Below are 23,006 nucleotides of genomic sequence, written 5' to 3' on the forward strand. Positions count from 1 at the left end.
AAGGGAGTTGGGAAAGAACGGATAGGGGAAAAGGGGAGGGGACCTACTCAGTGGGAATTTTTTCGTAATTGAAAAAATAATCAGACAGCCCAGACTGGGAATCGAACCCAGATCTCTCGGTTACGCGCCAAGGGCTCTACCAGTTAAGCTATCCGAGACAAGTACTGACTACTTTATTCAGTCACGTATATAATTGTTTACTGAAAAGTTTGGAACTCGTTACCGGCCGAAATTACATTAATTGACAATTTCGAACAATTTCAACAGGCTTGCTATGACTTCTTCTTACAATAAATGTTAATGTTATTATTTCTCTGTTAATATGTTATTATTTTAAGAATTAATATGTTCTTACTTTTAATAATTTAATATCAAATATTTAAATTGTATTAAAAACACTGTATCAAATGTATACATGTAAATGATAAAATTTATGTATTGTTGATGGTCCTGAAGGAGCTTAGAACTCTAGGATCAAATAAATTTTTCTATCTATCTATCTATCTATTTCCAGTATGTTTATTACCCCACCTAAAATAACGCATATTCTGGTTTTTGTAAAAGTTTAGTTTGTTTATGGTAAAAATCACCATTACTTCATTATATTTAGCTAATGTATTAAAATAAAGATTAAATATTATTATTGAATTTTAATTTTCATTATAAAATAAGCAATAATAGTATTTTAAACAAAAAAGATTTTGTAATTGACCACAAAGTAATTTATGGATTTGGTGTAGAGGTTGAACAGGTTGAGTGTAGAATAGCATTCGGTTTAATGCAAGCAGATCGTTCCTGAATAATTAATGATTTTAGGTGATGTTCACAAAAGTGTTCCATTATATGGATGATATATATGTTTATCACTTTAAACAACCGCAATGGTAATGGCGAATTCGCGTTTACTCTCCGTTATTTTATTATTATTATTACTCATTGAAATTTCTGAAATTTTCTGGATAAAAAAAAACGATAGATCTAACAAAAGACATTATTTCTCGGTAATAGCCGATTTGTAATAATAAAAGCCAATATATTCTACAGTAAATTTCTATCATCATAAGTATAAAATATTGTTAAAACGTTTCTCCGGAATAATAGTCAAAGGTGATTTTATTAGGTCAAAAAATTTATATTACTACACTGATAGAAGGATTTATTAAGTATTAATAATTTAATTTATTTGAAGACAATTATTTAATTTATTTTTAAATATCCAAAAATATTTTTTTGAGAGGAAAGTATATTTATTAATAGTTAATAAGTATTTATTAATAGTTAAGAAATATTTATTAACAGTCAATAAATAGTACTTAATAAATTACTTATTAACTGTTAATAAATATTTTTTAACTGTTAACAAATATTTATTAACATTTAATAAATAATTTATTAATAAATATTTATTAAACCCTCCGTTAAAAAAATCATTTATTAAGTTAATAAAGCTTATTAAATATAATCAAATTATTCTATCAGTGTTGAAAATAATTCAGACGCCCGGACCGGGAATCGAACCCGGATCTTTACGTTACGCACTAACGGCTCAGACAGTGAAGCTATCTGAAACATCGTAAGTAACAACCCATGTCACCAATTTTTGTATTTTTATTTTCATTTAAATTTTCTCTACTATTTACAAATAATCTCTATTAATTTTTAGCTTTTTCAATTGCAATCTTCAATTTATAATCCTTCAAAAAAATTTTTTAATTAGAAATATTAATTTTATATTTTTTCAAAAAATGTGTAATTAAAAATATTAACATTAAAAATTTATTTAATAATCATTTTAAGGTATTATTTTTAATTTGGAAGTTTAAATCTCGGAATTAATTTTCTGGAAGCGAGAATAATTAACTATCATGCGCCATCTGTTGATAATTTTTAGAACTATTTTTTTTAAATTACAAAAAGGCATATATTTTAAATTAATTAATTAATAATGGTAATAAATTAATACTAATAATAATAATAACAGAAAATATAAGATAAATAGTGAACTAGGAAGATAAAATAAACAAACTATTTTTTGTAATTAATTTCTAACTATTAATTTAATTTGTTTTAAGTTTATAACAGAGAAATAAAACTACGGCGTAATTTAAAAGTATAAAAAAGCAATAACAAGAGATAGGAGATAGAGAATAGGTGGGCAAATTTCCAAGGGCATTGCCAGATTAAACGAGGTTAGTTTCAGTGTCTGGGAGTGACGCTGAGCTGGCGATTGGGAGTCATAGAGTTATAGGAATGTCCCCAAGCCTCGTTAGCACACTGCTTTCCACCCCTAATACTACCACTACTATATTCCAGTGTGTCTTTGTCGTTCACCCTCTCGAGGTTAAATCTATGTACAGTTGTAGTTGAAGCAGAAGCAACTACCCTCCCCTTTCTACTCTCTTCCATTCAGACACTATAACGGAGTCTATATAGCGTCAGTAATAGCGACGGCTGAAGCACAAGGCACAAGGCAGAAGCTAGAAGCTAGAAGCTAGAAGCCAGAAAGCAAAAGCTCGGTACTCGATTTTACGATGACGGAAACTGGACCTGAACAATCGCCACGGTAATTCTTACCAATCAATCGATTGTATAAAGCTTTAACTATTGTGTTAGAAGGAACATTTTATTCTTTTCATCAAATTCACTGGACAATACTAAAATACAGAAAGACCACCATTTTTACATTACCATTATTGTGATAATACATTAGTTTTTTCAGATGAACAATTTCACTAAAAGAAATTAAATCAATTTAATTTAAGAATTTTTATACTTAAATTAAAAACTTGAACATGTTAAAAATTATTTTTTTTATTCAAGTAAATTTTTTTTGGGCTGAATTAATTTAAAATTAATCGTTCTAAAATAAAATATTATTATTATTACTGTTGAAGCGTTAGAGTCACGTTTCGATGATCTTGATTCAATACTTGAGCAAGTTATCGAAAACGAAAAGCAATATATTGAATCTTTTTCTCGGAATTTAAGAATCTAGAAATAACCATTGCAGCAGTGGACTAAAATCAACGTTACAATCTTTGGATAGTATTAAACGTACCGTGAACAAACTTGATTGTCCATATTGTACTCACAGCATTTACTTTTATATACATATGTATGTATATAACTCATGAATCCATAACGTGAATAATATTTTGTGGAAACCATGCACGTAATATCTATTCTAAAAAATATTTAACCAACTTCTGGACTTTATAAACACCTGACAATCTTACTATTGTTATTTTGAATTTAAATAATACAGAAGTATTAAAAAAAATCTAAAATATTGTATTTAATTACCGGGATGTATCATTATTTATTTTAATACATAAGCTAAATATAATTAATTAATAATTATTTTTTCTTTATGACCCATTATGTATACAGAGTGTCCCAAGTAACGGACGCCATTGTAGCATCTGATAAACAAAATAATTCTGAGACGAAAAGTCCTTAGCCATCTTTTAATCAGACGTATAGATAATTAATTATTAATGAAAATAACGTCCTTTTTATGCGTTAGAGAGAGAGCACTAATGTCAAGTCAAGTGCGTTCCAACGAAGACGCTTGTACGTGTGAATGTGTAAGTAAATATGTGTGACTACGTTAGCTATAGAAACTAGTTAGTCATACAGTTAGTTGTGTCTTTGTTTGACACATATTTTACTGGACACTGGCGCTCTCTCTCTCTAACAAATGAAGAGACGTTATTTTTAATTAATAATTAACTATCTATGCGGTTAATTGAAAGATGACTTAGGACTTTTCGTCTCAGAATTATTTTTCATCAGATACTACAATGGCGTCCGTGACTTTGGGACACCCTGTATATAAATTAAAGTTTTTTTCATGCCTACTGGTCAAGTGACTAGTGGACCTTATTCAAGCCAAGTGATGGACATTCCATCTGCACTATTGGTCGAGAGACATTCTCTCTTTGCATTAGTTCTATGGGGTCCATCGAACTTGAATACTAGTAAAGCTGGAAGTTTTGTGGTATCTGTTCGAGTTGTAAAGATGTTAAACAAATGAAAGAAAATGAAAGAAACTACATGAGAGCAAAGATAAACTTTGAAAAAATAAATGGGGTAGGTTACCAAGCCAGGAATCGAACCTGGATCTCCCTGATAACATGTCAGGAGCTCTACCAGTTAAGCTACCGGGCCCCTTCCACCATCCACCTTTCTCATAATTAATTAATGGTTATTACCATAAACAAACTAAACTTTTACAAAAACCAGAATATGCGTTATTTTAGGTGGGGTAATAACGCCCAAGGGGTAAACATACTGGAAATAGTTAAGCTGTACTTAAAATAGGTATTAGAGTTTAATCATCACTTCAATTTACCAACAATACTTTTTTAAGATTAAGATAAACATTAAAAGGATCATTTTAAATAATAAAATGTAAAATAATAAACAAATGCTTACCATTTACTCAAATCCTTTTTTATAAATTGTTCAGCGGTACTTTAGCATATTTAGGATGATTAAATCTACAAGACAGGGAACGTCCTATCGGGACTCTATAAACTTGTCAAGACATTTCTATCCAAGACACTTCTACTAGAGTAGCTTTAGCAAAAGCCGTTATTTTAAATATTATTTTCTGTCCTCCGGCCAGAAAGCGTCAACTTTCGGGCCGCTGCGCTAAACGAAGTTGCCGCTTTCTGGCTACGTCGAACAGAAAAATAGTATACACACCTCGGCCAGTAAATAAGAAAGCCTCAGATCACATGTTTGTCGACCTCGGCTTCGCCTCGGCCGACAATTTCATGTGATCTGAGACATTTCTTATTTTACTGGCCTAGGTATGTAATATACTATTCTGTCACTTGGGCCTTATTACCCTCTAGTACCTTAATCAAACAAACTAAATATTTTTTATTTTTCAGATCATTTAACTTTCATTTATATAATTTAATAATTAATAATTAATTTATTTAGTCGCCGATATGGTCAATAAAAAAAATGAAAAATTATTGTATAGTCACTATAAAAATATCCAAAATTCGTAAAATATTAATTTTAGCAAAAATTACTTTTTAAAATGAATTATAAATAATTATTAATTTTTGACTTTATAAAACAAAATTTAAACTTGCGACATTTCTATGCCAGATTTCTACAAGAGTATTTAAAATATAATTTCCTCATAATGTACATTTCAAAATAAAATTAAAAGCAATAAATCTGATTTGATCGGAGATCTACACAGACCCGGAAGAATTAATTGAAATTCACCTGAATGATTAAAACAGAGTGAGCAATATTTTTTGCATGATCGGCGGGGTCGAGAATTTCACACTATAGCTATAGATACTGCAAGCGCGAGTAGTAAAATATATATAAACGTTTGACGTGGAAATTTGCCCAGGCGACATCTGGGCAGGCGATACATTAGCGTGTCAAAAATCGCACGCGCCCACAATTATAATTGATGGAGCCTTTGGTAATTAATAGAACCGGTTCAAGCGAGCAGTGTGAATGGTTTGAGACCACCGCTCCAGTTACTATACTATACACTATACATATACTATCCTGTAGTGTTTTATATAGTGTGGATAGTTGCTGGGTGAGAGAATAAAGAGTGCTCTTTACATATACATATACATATATATATCGTATAAAATGGGAGTGAGGTGGGATATAATAAAGAGAGGTGGTTTGATCGTGCTGGTGATACTACTGGGCTGGTCCTGGGGTTACAGTTTAACCGGCAAAGAAGAGTAGGATGAAAATAATAGGTAGGGGGTCAAATCACCAGCCACGATTTAAAACTGGCTTACCATAGAGAGAGAAAGGGAGAAAGGTCATTTTTAAGAGAAAGATAGTAAAGTAATGGTAGTATGCTCCACACTATACGCTAATTGATACGTGTTCATTAATTATTACGTCATTTTCCGTGGACCGTGTTGTGGTCCAAACTACTGCACGTGCCCCTGACAACAGATAGTTTTCCTTGATTTTTTATTAGCAGTATCGGTAGCATCAATAGTGTTACTAATCTGGATTTCATTATTCAATAATAATTAGCGACTTTTATGCTACAAATTCAAAATCAATTTTTATGGCAAAAATATTGGTCCTATAAAAAATATTTAAAATAAAAGTTTGTTAAAATAAACCATCAGGTATAGATGCATATTTAACGGCTCCTTGTAATTACTCATTCACCTGAACTAGTATTCCACTAGGGATTCCAACAGGTTATGGGCCCAGGATCCTGGTTTAGGTAATAAAGTAACCAAGCAAAAGTAAGATTCCAAGTTAACTTAAAAAGGTCAAGTAAAGTGAAGCGTGGTAAAGTGCATAAAGTAAAGGTCAAGTAAGGTAAAATTGAGGTGTTATAATTGAGAGATTCGCTATTTCCTGTTGCTAAGGTTTTATAATTGAGCGATACCCCGTGAAAAAATTTTCTGATCAGACTATATCAGGCCTGATATAAACCGTCCATATCAGGCCTGATATGGAAATTGGCCTTATCAGACTATATATGCCTTGATATAAGTATATCAGACTATGTACCCGCCCCGGTAAAAAAAATTATATATCATTATATTACATAATTATAAATAAAAAATGGCCCTATATAATTATGTATAGTTAAGTATAATTATATATAATTATTTCCAAAGGAAAAAAAAATCGGCGCGAGTGGGAATCGAACCGGGGACCTACCGCTTGAAAGACTAATTCACTATCCGTTTACCTAAGAGACTTACTTGGAGAACAAAGTTTATTATAACTACAAGTAATGCGAATCGTATACATGATCGATTCGTAGTGAAAAAAATTTTTTATCTAATTTATTAATTATTAACTGTCAATATTTATATATAATAATGGTATCTATATGTAGATTTATAAAATTATCTATGTATACATGAAATCGCAAAAATGATTCTACGACATATTGTTCAGGTACTTCGTTGCTTTAAAATTTATAATTTCTTTGAAATTAAAAAAATAATCGAGATAAAATGAGAATTGAAAGCTTAAATTTTGATGGAATTATTTGTTTAGTATATGGAACTATATATTGCTGGCGGGCTTGGCTAATAATTTTTGAACTTGACAGAACTAATAATTTTTGTGAAATTAAATTTTTTTTTTAATTCCTATTATTTCATCCGAAAAATACTATATATTAAAAGATTGTTAATCATTGGAGTAACAGACTCTTAGATAGAAAAAGAGAATGTTTTATGGTAATCACAAAATACTCACTGGAGTGAAAAAAATTATATAGAATTCTATATGATTCATATATTATTTTATATGAATTATATATACATTTATATAATTATAAATGAATTACATATGCTTCTATATAATTAGATATGAATCATATATAATGATAAATAGTTTTTTTTATTCGGGTATGCCTTTATATGAGTACATAAGACTACTTATGTGCTGGTAAGGGTATGAGTATACCAGACCATATGAATCCATATCAAGTTATATCAACCCTGATCAGGGATTTTTTTTCAAGTTTATCAAAGTATATATAACTTTATAAGGTTATATCAGGGCATATCAGGACCGATTAAAAAATAATGTAAAATTAGATATGAGCATATCAAGCTATATCAAGTCTGATATAGACATATCAAATTGATAAGGCTTGATCAGGCCTGATATGGCCAATTTTCATATCAGGCCATATCAGGACATATCAAAAATTAAATATGGACATATCAGCTCATATCAAGCCTGATCAGAATATTTTTTCACGGGACGCTATTTTCTATAGCGAAGATATTGTAATTGGGCGAATCTTAATTAAATAAAGTTAAAGTTAAATAAAATTCAAGTAAAGTCAAAGTAAAACTGTCAAGTAAAAATTCAAGTTTGAATAAAGTTACAGTAAAGCATAATTAAATAAAGTTGCAGTCTTTAATAATTATGAGTGTTACTTTTGAAATTACGGCGAGAATATTGGTCCTATAAAAAAAAATTTTAAAACAAAAATTGTTTACAATTTAATTTTGTAAAAAAAAATCTCGCTTGTGATTTTTTGCTAAAATATTAGATTTTTCGAGAAAACATAAACATTTTTTTTCTAAAATTAAATTTAAAAAAATTTTTGTTTTGAAAATTTTTCTATACGACCAATATTTTCATTGTTTCATTACTTTAAAATATAAGCATAATTTTTAAGCCCAATCATGAATATTTAATTTAAAATCGATTTTAGTGTAAAAAATTGTTTTAATTACAATTTATCTATAAAGTACAACAAGTTTTTAAGGTTTGACATATTTACTAAGTGAATATTCGTACATGCAGATGGACAGTAGCTTGATTAGAGAATCCCACCAGAAGCCTTAGTCATTGCGTAGCTCTTTGGCTCTTCCTCCTCGACTAAGTAACAGAAGTAGACTACCTTCCAAATTGTTAACCATATACACATATATATATATCTACATATAAATCTACGATATAGTAAACTTGTGCAAAAGTATGTGTGTGTGTTTTAGTATGTTCGTGGATGGCAAATGCAAATTCAAATGTAAATGCTAGTGGTAGCACCACACTAGGTAGAATGTCCTAATGGATCCATCGCATCTCGATGGACTTTAAGTACCCGGAATTCATACCAATGCTTTTATACTCTATTCATCAACTCTTTCAATTTTTTTAATTCTTTTTTCAAAAATTCTATTATGCAAATGCATTATAAAGTTTTTTATATTAATGTTATATTCCACCAAATCGAGGACTTTTGATTTAAATTTTTATTAAATCCAATTGGATAGAATGCCAAATTTATAATAGAAAATTAATTAAAATACGAATTATATCAAACAAAAATATTAATTTTTCTTGAAAATCTCAATAAGTGATTACAGTGTAAATAACTTTTTTAGATAACTGCAGTTTTACTTTTTACTCTTTTATTAATTAAAGATGGCTGGTATTAAAGCAACGCTTGTGGTGGTTTTAATAAACACATGTATCTAATATAATTATATTAAATCCAAATAAAATTAAATTTGTGCCAAAACTCTAATTTATTTTTCAGCAATAAAATTTATCTACATAAAATAGAATTGATACTTGTATATAATAAAAATTTATTCACTCACGTCTTAATTATAATTTGGAGTACTTCCAGTAAGTTAAAGTTTGTTTGTTAGTTAGTTCTTATTTTTTTAGGCTAATAGAAAATACTATCACTGTACATACGAAAAAAATATATAGATCTATTTAGTCCTTTTATTATCCATAGAACAATAGTATAATGTGATTTAAATGTTGTATACCAGTGTAAATTTGTAAATGTGTGAATATATATGTATATATATATGAGAGGAGTAACCATCAGCATCAAGCATTGTTGCATTGTTCAACTGCTGATTGGAATTTAAATTTTATTCATAGGCTCGTTTATATCCGAGCAGTTATGTATTCAAATTGAGCGGTTGCGCATTTGGGACTCACGCGACTAATACCCACCTAGTGTATGTGTGTCGACGTTTTTTTTCCAATAAAATTATTAAATATACCATGATATACATATAGATATATATATATATATATATATATATACATACATAATTCGCTGACAATTCTCTTTGAGTTTCTCACTTCTGCCAATCGCGTTTGATTACAAATCCAATAATAAATAACTAGATTAATTTATCCACACATCATGTATGTCATACCATGTTGAAAAAAAATATACATGTAAAAATAATTTAGCTACTAGCAACCTTGCAATCACTACGTCCTTTCTTTATTATTGACATTTTTAAAGATATAATCTCATCCCGAGATTACACTCATCAAGAGCTTTCATTTGAGTATCCACATCAATTCTTCATATATTTTTCATATATACATATATATATATATATATAATATATATGTTTTGACTCGCGATTGGTTTACCGCAAGTATATAAAATTTTACGTATAAAATTAAAGCTTATATTTTATACCAAGTAAATGAGTTACTCAAATAAATTGTGAATAAAACGTTTAGTTCACAATTAATAAATGCAAGACTAATAATAGATGTTGCACTAAGTAAAAACCATGAGGTTGAGTTTAACTTTAATTTATTTAAAGTAAAGAAATGCGACTGTGCGCTACAAAGTATGTAAGAATAACTAACTTAGAGAAAATACAAAAATTATTACAAGGAGAGTAAAAACTAGGCGTTACAATTACAAGTAGAATAAATTAGGAGTAGGAATATTTGGCAACGAATAGTTGACCAGGAAATAATTTGGAGGCGGGATAATTGCCAGCTATGCAGTTTGGAAAAATAAGCAGGAAAGGGAATACGGATGCTAAGATTTTTACCTGGATGGGCGATACGTTTATAAAAATATGTCTAAACTTAGTTAGCAATAAAAAGATTAAAAATACAAAATTTACCAAAAGTAAAAACCCAAAGTAATATAACCCAGGTATCAAATTTATGACCATAAGCAGATTAAAAACTATTTAAGAAAATATTCCAAAAATTACCATTAAAAATTCATTTTCTATTCTAAATCTAGAAAATAACTAAAATATAAAGGAGCAAAAAAAATTGTTTAGACTGCTATTGCAATACCTAGGCTGGGAAATTTACAGCCATAAATAAAATTAAACAAATGAATAAATCTTTTTTTTTTTTTTAGATAACATGAAATACTTAAAAATACGGGTTTGAATTTAAAATAAAATATAGTATTTATATTATTTACCGATTTAAATAATCATTTTCGAATATACAAATAAAAAAAACATGAAATTATTTAATTAATTTAAAATTTTCTAATAAAACTAATCGTACGACGGAACAATATATTTTAAAAATATAAGCTCATCCTGAGGTTACACTCATCAAGAGCTTTCATTTGAGTACCCACATGTATTTTGGATATATTTTTCATATATACATATACATAGTATATATAAATATATAAAATATATGAAAAAATAATGTGGGTAATCAAAAGAAAGGTCTTGATGAGTGTAACATCAGGATAAGTTTATATCTTTAAAAATGTCAATAGTCACATGCATTTTGATATATTTTTCATATATACATATATATGGTATATATTTTAAAGATATAAGCTCATCTCAGTGTTATACTAATCAAGAGCTTTCATTTGAGTACCTACTTGCATTTTGATATATTTTTCATATATACATATATATAATATATATAAATATATAAAATATATGAAAAATTGATGTGGGTACTCAAATGAAAGGTCTTGATGAGTGTAACATCAGGATGAGCTAATATCTTTAAAAATGTCAATAGTTCACGAGATACAAGGTCAATTCTTAATTCTCTTAATAATAATAATAACAATAAATAAATAAATAATAACAAGTTAACAACAAGAGATGTACAAATTTAGAGTAGAGTTTCGTTGATCCGGATTTTGTACTCGATTCTGTTTTGACTACCAATGACATGGTATTTTCCAACTAAAGCTTTAAATATATATCTATATATCTATGTATATATAGCTACTGCGTAGACAGTGGCAGCTTTCTAGCCCGATGAGACATTCTCTTCTAGCTCTTTAGGAATTGCAAATTTTCGGTAAGTTTTCGTTAGGGAAATCGCAGCCGGCAATGTTCACCGTATACAAAGTGGCTCTGCAATATATATATATAGGAAGAGAAATCAACGAGTACTGGTGTAGGGTTTAAACTTTACCAGAGGGATGGTGAAGCGAGAAGAGAGAAGAGGATACGTAGCTTCACGGTAAAAGCACAAATATTTGACGGGTAAATAGAGTGATACTTGATGCGGTATATACGCCATATACATATATATATATATATATATATATATATATATATATATATATATATATATATATACAGACGTACGTTTGCTATACCTCTTATTCAGTGTTGCCAGTTATTCAGATAGGTAGAGTATACCTCGCCCCTTTGTCGCTATACCGATAATTATGCCATGATACATATCTCATCAAAAATATTTTTAAAAAATATATTTTTAATTTATACTAAAATTCTTTACTTAATTACACAACTAAGAAATGACCTTGTATCTTGTAAACTATTGACAATTTTAAAGATATAAGGTCATCCCGATGTTACACTCATCGAGACCTTTCATTTAAGTACCCACATCAATTTTTCATATATTTATATATTTATAGATATTATATATATATGTATATATGAAAAATATATAAAAAATGCATGTGGGTACTCAAATGAAAGCTCTTGATGAGTGTAACATCGGGATGAGCTTATATTTTTAAAATATATGATATATATATGTATATATGAAAAATATATCAAAAATACATGTGGGTACTCAAATGAAAGCTCTTGATGAATGTAACATCGGGATGAGCTTATATCTTTAAAAACATCAATTTTTAAAAAACTACAGTACAAGGTTGCTAGTTATTATTATTATTATTATAAATTAAAAAAAAAAAATGTATTAGAAATAAAAATGGATTATAACTGGAATTTTTAATTTAAAATCAGTCACGGAATTTGAAACGGCTGGCTCAAGTTCAAAAAAGGATGTGGCGATGTGATTGGTGTGCATGCGCCGAAAATAAAGTTTAAGAAGATTGCCCGTAGGCCGATCACGAATGAGACGCACGACCGGCTAACACATCGCCTGGGTTCTTGGTCTTAACATTATATTTTTTTTTTTTTTGCTTTTCGTTTTTCTAGTGCAACTGCTACTACTAGATACCTCGAGGATCTGAGAATGCTTTTGACCGACAAGACCTTCTTCTTTTAGTCTCGTTCTTCTTCTTTTGACTCATACTCCAATTGAATCCCCTCCCCTTTTGCTCCTTACCCCATATCCTTCATGAGAATCCTAATATCTACGTTTGACGTCATGCCAAATGTTTACTCTTACTCGTCTGGAATAAGACTGAAAAATATAAAAAAATAAAAAGACACACCGCACTGCTGTTCTGTTTTCAGTTGCTGGTCTATCCAAGGAATAAGCTATCTAAAAAATTTTATTCTATTTATTATATTATATTTATTTTACAATTAAAATAATAATAATTTTGATATAAAAAAAATTTGTAATGTGATAGTGTTCGAATATAGTGAATGAAATGTTGACGATTGAAACGTTGAGGGTTGATGTATAGCAAACGGCTCCCGGCTGGATCCAAAGTACTAAAGGGTGAAACGTGACGCAATAGATCAGCGTCGCAAGGTGTTTCACGCGTCAGAAAGCTGATGTACCTCGCTTTCTCGCTCGGTTATTCCTACATCAACCAGTAGACTATACAGTTTATACAGTCTATACACTGTTTTGGTACTTAAAAGAAACCACTCGTGCTAGACAATGCTGTCCATTTATATATCCTTCCGACACATCAATCACTGCTGCATTTTTTTTTTTTTTTTTTTTTTTTTTTTAAGTACAAATAATAAATTAATTTAGTGATTCTTTTCTTCGGTAAATAATGATTGAATAAAAATATAAAACTTCAAATGGAATTAACGAGAGAGAATAAATGAATAAGCTTAGAGAGGGGGTAAGGGGTAACTTATCACTTTCCCGTAATCCGGATGAGTCTAGTGCTTACGTCGTTAAATATTCAAAACAAGTCCGCTTGCTAAGATGTAAATCAGAAAACAGTGATATGCATTTGGTATAAATTACTATTTTTTAAACTTATCGGATCTGTTAAATTAAAAAAAATTTTTTGCAAAAAAAAGCATGTATATTAAAGCGAAGCCGGTTGACACGTGGTTGAACACCAAGCCGACATTCGAAAAGCGGTGAATTACTGCACATAAAACACAAACTATCTGACACAGACTCAAGAATAATTAATCACAATTTAATAAAGCGGATTTATAATCAATTAAGCGAAAAAACGGAATTTTATAACTCAAGCGAATTAAAATAGCGGGATAGCGAAGCGTTAGACTTAATGGCGTTGTAACGAAAGATGATAATAGTAATGCGTCTTCTTTCTCGTCAGCTTCGGGAAGAAGGCTGACTGCGCATGTCAACGGAGCGATCAGCCAATCACAGCTTCGATACATGGCGTGATCGGTCAAGCCAAGCTTTGTGCAGGCGGTTAATTTTAGCGGGAACTAGCGGTTGACAGGTGCGGCTCGTAAATTTGGGAGTCCCTCAGGGGCGACTTCATCGCGGCTGGGCCTGTTCACTGAACACGATTATTGTACTAAATAAAAAAAAAAAAAATGCATGGAATTTTAATTTGAATAGTAAAAGGTCGCTCGAAAAAATCCAAACTAATGCACTAATAAATAAAAAAAAATTATGAGCGACCTTTTAAAATTTTAATTGTGAACTGAAATTTTCAGAATCTCATTTTTTTTAAGTCTATAAAACTATACCGTAAAGAGAAAAAAAATTTAAAAAAAAAAAATTCGATTTTTGAAATTTTTAAAAATTTGGAGCGACCTCTTAAAAATTTTTTTTTGAGCTGTCTTTTGGAGAGGGCTCTCAAAACATCAAGAACTAACATTTTTTCACTCGAGACTAAAAAAGAAAAAATAGTCGGTTTTTTTGGGCCACCCTAATATAGATATTTACCTTTAGACTCTAACAATACGACGAGTATAGAGAATTTATACGGAAATACTAAAAAATTATCAGATATGGAATCCGTTAATTCAGAACACGAGCCTGCTATGATGGATCACAATCAGATTGGAGATAATCAACAGCATCAAAATATTTTCAATCATGATTTACAGAATGTTGCTGTTTTAGCTCCTATGCAAAACTCAGCACAAGCTAGAGAAGTTAGAATGACCAGTGAAGCTAAAGAAGTGTCTTCAACTCTTCCGGATCTTCGCCAAATAAATTTAGATAATATTTTGTCTAATTCTGAATCAAAGTCCACCACGCCGCACAATATTGTTAATTATGACCAATTTAATACTTCTGCGGCTAATCAGCATCGGCCAATTCAAATTTCGCATTCAGAACAATACTTTCAACCTTTTCCACCTGAAATAACGTGAAGATCTGATGAAAACTCGATTTTTACAAAACTTCCCGATTTTTGAAAATCTTCGATTTTTTCAGCAGGAAGTTTAAAAAAAAGCGGAAAATTACATAAATTATTATAAATTATTTGGCAAAAGTTCCTTTGGGTCTTCTGGATCATTACGTAAAAATATAATATGTTAGTATGGTGATAATAATAACAGTAACAATAACACTCTTGGGGTCAACACATACCCCGTTGGGATTTACATACGAGAGTATATTCACTGGTAGTGGTAGTTGAGACCTGAACCAGACACTCTCAAATGATATAACTCTATTTCAAATCTCGATGATACGATATAATGCATCATGCCCAATTTATTTGTATATTTCTATCAATAGAAACCTCAAGAGCTGTCGGTGGTACTACTTAAAAATACCTTCTGTATTCTACAGTCAAAAAATATATCCATATTTTTATAAATGTGTAGAGCATTCGCGGATCCAATAATAGCAATGAGGCCTTTCAAATTAGCCTTTTAATAAATCTCTATGAAAGAAAAAATTTTTTTTTTAGTTCGTTACTCTATCGCAAATATGAAAAGATTTTTCTGTATTCATTTCCAATGAAAAAATTTATATTGAAGGTGTATAAAAAAATTTTTTAATTATTTATAATTACGTGTAAATTTTTTTTGAATAATAAAAAAATAATTATTGAAAGAGATAAATGACAAAGTTTTTTTTTTATATCTTTCTCAATTGACGTAAATTATATTATTTCTCTTCTGGGTTTTTATTCAAATTTACGGGGAATTTAGTAGTATACTACAATGTGGAAAACTTTAAATGAAATTCATTCACGAGATCTCTGATTTAACATTACCATAAATTTGCAAATTCAAACCAAGCGAGTCGTTTCAATGTACATATACATATTGGATAACATTGAAAATATTTTATCATGGTAATTTCTTTATTATTAATATTTTATATTTTGTAACGCTCTTAACTAACTTAATTAACGAATTTAAAAATAAATTATCTCATTTATTTGAATTATTATCTATATTGTTAAGAAAATAAGCAAAATTTTGGTTGCATTCGAAAAAGATACTCAATTAAGAAATTACCTTGTATCTTGTGAACTATTGACATTTTTAAAGATATAAGCTCATTCTGATGTTACACTCATCGAGACCTTTCATTTGAGTACCCACATCAATTTTTATATATTTTATATATTTATATATATTATATATATGTATATATGAAAAATATATCAAAAATACATGTGAGTACTCAAATGAAAGCTCTTGATGATTGAAACATCAAGATGAGCTTATATCTTTAAAAATATCAATAATTAAAAAATGACCTTGTATCTTGTGAAATATTGACATTTTTAAAGATATAAGCTCATTCCGATGTTATACTCATCGAGACCTTTTATTTAAGTACCCACATCAATTTTTCATATATTTTATTTATTTATATATATATGTATATATGAAAAATATATGAAAAATTGATGTGGGGACTCAAATGAAAGCTTTTGATGAGTGTAACATCAGGATGAGCTTATATTTTTAAAAATATTAATATTCAAGAAATGACCTTGTATCTTGTGAACTATTGACATTTTTGAAGATATAAGCTCATCCCAAATTTTTCTTATTCTCTTAATAATATAAATAATAATAATAATAATAATAATAATAATAATAATAATAATAATAATAGTAATAAATATCTTAGATAGGGTTTCTGTATTGTCTTTTGCATTAGATATTTTAGAACAAGGGTTGAATTGTACTCGTGAACGCTTCAGTTAATTGTAAGCCTTGGTATGCGTTAGTAGTAAGTACAAACTATTCCGTATATTATATACAATTCAACTAACAAAATACAGTCTTTATCACTCTCTTACTTGGAAAGTAAAACCAATATATACTCTCCTTCGTATTTCCACGACATAGATAGAATTCTTGGGACAATTTTATGGAAAGATACGAGCAACGAGTAATACCTTAATGCCAACCGCCCTTAAGATACTCTGACTTTTACTTTTAGTGTGTATTTTAAAATGCACATTTTACCAAACAGAATGTGAGAGAGCTTTTCGAGAGTAGAATTCTCCAAATTTAACTCATTTTATTAAAGTAGTTTTAAAAAATTTCGACAGGTGGCGCATGGTAACTAAATTTTCTCACAAGTAGAAAGTTAACTTCTAAAATATATATTAATTTTTTTTTTTTTTTTTTTTTTTTTTTTTTTTTTTTTTTTTAAATCAACAACTAAATAAATCTATTTATTTATTTAAATTTGAAAATATTAATTAATTTATTTGAAAAATAACCATAAAAATTGAAGAATACTTTTTAAAGTGTCTTATCTAGCGTTAAACATCCGATCCTCGTACTGACGATATATTGGCAATTGTAGTAAGCTTAAAGACCTTTACCGATGCCGATGTTGAAATATTTTCCGCCGGATGCATAGCAATATGGACCATCACTAAATATACGCATGCGCTCTATGAATATTGTTACGCATTGCGGTTGTAGTAATATAGAAAGAAACGAGCTAGAGGAATAGAAGAAAATGAAGAAGAAGAAGAAGAAGAAGAAGAAGAAAACGAATTCGCATCTTACCGTTTTATTTTCTAGGAATACATAAGCCCTGTAACTTGTTCTTCTATAATTCTGGTGGTCTCTATGTTATATACCAAATGAAAAAAAAAAATAAAATTTTTCCTCTTATTATTTTTTACTGCTCTTGCTTATTTTTTGGACCTTTTGTTGAAAATGTCTTACAAAACGATCGAGGTCGGCACCTTGGCGCTAAGAGTCACTTGATGGTCTAGACACCATTTTTTTTAACCTGAATTAAAAGCTTATACATTTATTTGAAATGCAATTACCCAAAGTTAAAAAAGCCAATTACCTTTATTGCAAATAAAATTACAAAAAGTCCGATAAACTATGTGTAATAATAACTAGCAACCTTGCAGTCACTATGTGACTTCCGTGACTTGTGAACTAGAAATAAATATAATTTTGCTCTATTAAATAATGAATTTTATTAAATTGCACTGTATTTTCTTAAATATTAACATTTTTAAGAATATAAGCTCATTCCGATGTTACACTCATCAAGAGCTTTCATTTGAGTACCCACATGCATTTTCATATAGTTTTCATATATACATATATATATAACATATATTCTAAAAATATAAGCTCATCCTGATGTTACACTCATTAAGAGCTTTCATTAGAGTACCCACATGCGTTTTTGATGTATTATATATATATATATATATATATATATATATATATATATATATATATATATATATATATATATATATATATATATATATAATATAAATTTATAAAATATATGAAAAATTGATGTGGGTACTCAAATGAAAGGTCTCAATGAGTGTAATATCAGGATGAGCTTATATCTTTAAAAATGTCAATAGTTCTTGAGATACAGGGTCATTTTTTAAATTATTGACATTTTTAATGATATAAGCTGATCTCGATGTTACACTCGTCAAGAACTTTCATTTAAGTACCCACATCAATTTTTCATATATTTATTTATATTATATTATATATATGTATATATCAAATATATATCAAAAATGCATGTTGGTACTCAAATGAAAGCTCTTGATGAGTGTAACATCGAGAAGAGCTTATATCTTTTGAAATATCAATAAATAAGAAATGACCTTGTATCTTGTAAAATATTGACATTTTTAAAGATATAAGCTTATCCTGACGTTGCACTCATCGAGACCTTTCATTTAAGTACCCACATCAATTTTTTATATATTTATATATATTATATATATGTATATATCAAAAATATATCAAAAATGCAAGTGGGTACTCAAATGAAAGCTCTTGATAAGCGTAACATCAAGATAAGCTTATATCTTCAAAAACGTCAATATTTAAGAAAGTACAGTGCAATTTAACAAAAATCATTATTTAATAATGCTAAATTTCGTTTATTTATAATATAATAAATAAATATATTATTATTATTTTTTATTTTAAAGATATATATTCTTTTATTCACACCACAAATAAATAGCATCATTTTGATTTCTCGTCAATCGGATCCGTCGATATATTTTTACTGAATTTTTATCTCTCTATAAAATTTATATTCAATAAAATAAAAGATTCGTGGTGTAGAAGTTTAAAGAAATAGATATAAAAGACTATGACAATAAATGACGGAAAAAAAAAAATTCCAATATTAAAATAATAATGTAGTCTTTAAATAATTTTTTTTTTTATTAGTATTGAAAAGAATGCCAAGTTTTTGTTTGTTTACATTTTTTTTTCTTTACTTTTCCCAATAATTACAACTCGTTAGCGAATAATCTTCTCACTTAAACTTTTAATCTTATTGAATTGAATTTTGTTTAGTTTTGTTCACCGTCGCGTCAGTATCTATATATATATATTTTTATTTTTGATATCCATCCCCTAGCCCATGGCAATTCTTTCTTCTGGCAGGCACAGCTCAATTGTCCGCGAGAAGCGGGAAAAGATTCCATTAAAAGTTGACGATGAGCTAGCGGGTGAGAAGAGGGTGACAAGAGAAAGAGAGAGTGAGAGAGAGGGGGGAGGGATGAATCTAACGCTCGACGGACTTTTGAGTTTTAATGCACTCGATATAATCAGCCCTCTTATCTCAAAATACCTAAGCGCCTTTCTCGTAAATTGGAAAAATAATTTGCTGTTTTATAACAACTTTCATAAAGCTACATTGTATTTTTTATTTTTTATTTTAATTACTTTTATAGTATAAAACATGAATTTAACAACAAAAATGATAGTAATTGAATGATATTAAGTATAAAAAAAATGAAAAATAAAGAAGAATAAATTAATCTTGAATTAGCATAAATCGAATCGGTGAATTTAAATGTGGTTGATTAGAGTTGAATTGATTAAACGGGTAAATACAAACTCAGTCCAGCATAAAATACTGATGGATTGCTTTAATTACTTAGCACTTGAATTACAATGTGAGTCGATGGTAAATTATACTACTTGAAAGTTAACTACACTTATCAAAAGAGCTTCGTAGCTTTGCTTATACATATATTATATATATAAACCATTATGATGATTAAATAACAAACAAATCCTATCAATATTTTATTATCTATATTATTAATAGAATAAGCAAAATTTTGTGGGCAGTGTATTTTTATGATAAAATTTATTATTATTTTTATGATTAAATTTAGTAATTCTAGATACATAATTAAGAAATGACCTTGTATCTTGTGAACTATTGATATTTTTAAAGATATAAGCTCATCTTGATGTTACACTTACCAAGGCCTTTTATTTGAGTACCCACATGCATTTTTGATATATTTTTCATATATATATATATATATATATATATATATATATATATATATATATATATATATATATATATATATATATATATAATATATATTATATATATGAAAAATTGATGTGGGTACTCAAATAAAAGCTCTTGATGAATGTAACATCGGGATAAGCTTATATTATTAAAAATATCAATATTTAAGAAATGACCTTGTATCGTGTGAAATATTGACATTTTTAAAGATATAAACTCACCCCTACTTACACTCATCGAGACCTTTCATTTGAGTACCTACATCAATTTTTCATAAATCTTATATATTTATATATATTATACAAATGTATATATGAAAAATATATCAAAAATGCATGTGGGTACTCAAATGAAAGCTCTTGATGAGTGTAACATCGGGATGAGCTTATATCTTTAAAAATGTCAATATTTCACAAGATACAAGGTTATTCCTTATTTATTACTATTTTTGAAGATATAAGCTCATCGTGATGTTACACTCATTAAAAGCTTTCATTTGAGCACCCACTTGGATTTTTGATATATTTTTTATATATCCATATATATAATATATAGAATATATGAAAAATTGATGTGGGTACTTAAATGAAAGGTCTTGATGAGTGTAACATCGGGATAAGCTTATATCTTTAAAAATGTCAAAATTTCACAAGATACACGGTTATTCCTTATGTATTACTATTTTTGAAAATATAAGCTCATCCCGATATTACACTCATTAAGAGCTTTTATTTGAGTACCAACTTGCATTTTTGACATATTTTTCATATATACATATATATATATATATATATATATATATATATATATATATATATATATATATAATATATATATAAATATATAAATATATAAAATATATGAAAAATTGATGTGGGTACTCAAATGAAAGCTCTTGATGAGTGTAACATCTGGATGAGCTTATATCTTCAAAAATGTCAATATTTCTCAAGATACAAGGTCATTTCTTAATTAACATTGATATTTTTAAAGATATAAGCTCATCCTCATGTTACACTCATTAAAAGCTTTCATTTGAGCACCCACTTGGATTTTTGATATATTTTTTATATATCCATATATATAATATATAAAATATATGAAAAATTGATGTGGGTACTCGAATGAAAGGTCTTGATGAGTGTAACATCAGGATGAGCTTATATTTTAAAAAACGTCAATAGTTAAAAAAGTACAGTGCAATTTAACAAAAATCATTATTTAATAAAGCAAAATTTTATTTATTCATAGTTCACAACTCACATAGTGCATAGTTGCTAATTAGCAATTAAAGAAACTTATTACGTATCAAGAAATGATTTATTAAATAACCAGAAATATTTTTTTAAAAATATTATAAATGTCTAGTAACTTTTATCACAGCTGTAAATAATTTTTTATCAACTTTTTGAAGAATAATAATAACAACAATAATAATAATGATTGCAATGATAATGCCTAAAGTAAAAAGTACCACGTTTGTATTTTTTTCACGTATCCTATGGGTTAATTTTAGGTAACAAATGTCCTTCTTAAATTGCCGAGACTAAGAAAACTTTTTTAAGTGTAATTGCATCCTTTCTTTACACACACATTCTCACACAACTATTATAACGTGTTGTACTTTTTAAAATATTTTTCAACTTTTTTCGTTGTTATCTCGGTAAATTAATCTTATCAAACAATATATTATTTTTATTATTAAATTTTTCTATCCTCATTATTTTCCGTGACAAAAAAAAAAGTTTAACATTATAATTAAAATAGTTTTTAAATAAATAAAATAAATTAAAATGTTTATATTATATTGTGTGTATATAAATTATTGAAATATATATTTGAAAGCTCGGTGAATAAATTAAATATATACGTAGATAAAATCAGAGACTTAAAGTTAATCTTTTTAAGTAAATTTTCTTGCGGTCTCGAGTTTTCTTATGTGTATCTTGGTTCTTTGAAAGAATCCCGTTGAGATATTAGGTTTTTATCGTAATTAAATTAAAGTACCGAGTGAGACTACTGAAAAAACAACTTGTGCCAGTTTTTTCATTTTTTCATTTATTTTTTCCTCCTTATACTTGTTCGCCTTCTTCTTCTTCTTCTTCTTCTACTTTCGCGCTGGAACCATCACGAGGGGTTTGTACGATCAACTCAAGCATCGGACTATATGAAAGAAAACTCGATGAAAACTTCAACCTCAACTCTTCTTTCACTCTCAATGTTATCGTCAAAGAATTCATTTATTCATTACCATTAAGATATCCGTTATTATTATTAATAATAAATAATTATTATATTTTACGTAAATAAATTTCATTGCTGAGAAATAGAGTTTCGGCACAAATTTAATTTTATTTGGATTTAATATAATTATATTAAATACATGTGTTTATTAAAATCACCACAAGCGTTGCTTTAATACCAGCCATCTTTAATTAATGTCACAGTAAAAAGTAAAACTGCAGTTATCTAAAAAAGTTATTTACACTGTAATCACTTATTGAGATTTTCAAGAAAAATTACTATTTTTGTTTGATATAAGGTAAAAGCCCCAATTATTGACGGGGGTCTAAATATTGACACCCTAAATTATTTTTAAATATATTAAATTATCT

The sequence above is a fragment of the Cotesia glomerata genome, linkage group LG8, assembly GCF_020080835.1.
Source record: "Cotesia glomerata isolate CgM1 linkage group LG8, MPM_Cglom_v2.3, whole genome shotgun sequence".
NCBI lineage: Eukaryota > Metazoa > Arthropoda > Insecta > Hymenoptera > Braconidae > Cotesia > Cotesia glomerata.